Consider the following 1,760-nt stretch of genomic DNA (forward strand, 5'->3'; position numbering starts at 1 on the left):
CCATATTTAAATATGTTTTTATGTCAAAATCTTAGTTTTGTTTTGTAAAAATACGATACAAAGTTTTATAAAAATTTTGAACTTTGCGGCCGGACACTTCTATCGCCGGCTGGTCATTTTAATCGGCGGGCCGGATTCTATTGTAATTCAAAAAACGGTCGCAGGCCGGTCATTTTAACTTTGCGGGCGTTACATTGCCCACCCCTTTTCTTTATCAATAAGAACAACTTAAACATGAATGAAAACAAATTACGACTAGTCAAAACAGCTATTGATCCAAGATATCGACTTTCCGCTTTCCCTTCTTACCTCAAAAATAACATTAGAGAGCAGCTAAAACTTAATGTTAAAAAGCATATCTCTTTTGAGGCTGATCAAAAAGATGATTCTCCTTTATTGCCACCAGAGAAACCACAACCTTCTGTAAATTTTGATCCGAATAAATTTTCAACCTACTATTCTTTGTTCAAAATAAAATTAAACACAGCTACACAAGAGGACAAGCAATAGGATCCTATTGATGAAGAAATTGAAGCAGAAATAAAGGGCTTTTTTTTCTATAGAGTATTTGAATGCAGAAACTGAAAAAGATAAAATCTTAAACTGGTTGAACTTGAACAAGAAAAAATACCCACATCTCGCTAGCTTAGCAAGGAAAAATCTTGCTGCACTATTACCTTATGTGTATTTTGAAAGATTATTTTCTGAAGATGGTAATTTGTACGAGGAAAAGCGTAAGTGATTGCTTCTAAAAACTGGCAATAACTTTTATTTCTCCACTAAACTTGAAAAAACAAGTTTAGTATTTTGTAGTATTAAAAAGACATCTTTTGCAATTGTAGTTCGTTTTATACTTTAAAAAAGTTGCTAAGGTTGACTTATACATTTTTTGTAATCCAACAGGAAATTTAAAAAAGTTATTAAAATTTTAATTTCTATTTTTTTAGGCTTTTACTGTAGTTGGTATTATATTTCAATTTATAACGGCTCCATGTTATTTTCAATTGCATTTTGTTTTATAAATATAAATATTCGCAAAAGTTTATGTTCTAATTCGTTAATGGTCACAATAAAAAATAGTTCTTAAGTTAAACGTACAATGTTTTGACTTAGTTTTTGATTTGTTTTAAGCATTTATTAAAGTTGATGATTTATATACTTTGCATAACAAAAATGCAAATAATTGTTAATGTTGTTGGCATAGATAACAAAATATTAAAACTAAGTTATGTATAAAGTTTCATTATTTTTTCAGCAAGACATTCTTTTATTTGTTCGCTTTTAAAATCAATTATTCTTAAATAAAAATGTAACTATATATTAATACTTTAATAGTGTTCAAACTTAATTTACTAATTAAGTAGTAACATAATATATATTTATAAACTTGTAATTTATTTACATTACAAGCAGCTTTATTCTTTAGGATTCCAATTATTAAAATATTTGGATTCAGACTCAGATTCGGCCGAATCCAAAGTTTTTGTATTTGGTAGATCACTACTTGTAACAAGTCATGTTATTATTTATCTTTAATTACAAAAATTGTACTTTAAAAGTTCGCTAAAAAAAAAGTTTTTTTTGACCGCTGGCGAGTGCAGAAAAAAATCGGAATAAAGCAGGTATTTTCTATAAATTTTTTAATTGTTACATTATGTGTCAAAAACAGAAAATAACAAAAAATGTATAGATAAAACAAAAACTCTGGTAAGTAAAAACAGTTTATTATCAACATAATTTTTAAACTAATGGGATAACAG

Source organism: Thalia democratica, chromosome 4 (assembly GCF_965202585.1).
Source record: "Thalia democratica chromosome 4, ktThaDemo2.hap1.1, whole genome shotgun sequence".
Taxonomy (NCBI): domain Eukaryota; kingdom Metazoa; phylum Chordata; class Thaliacea; order Salpida; family Salpidae; genus Thalia; species Thalia democratica.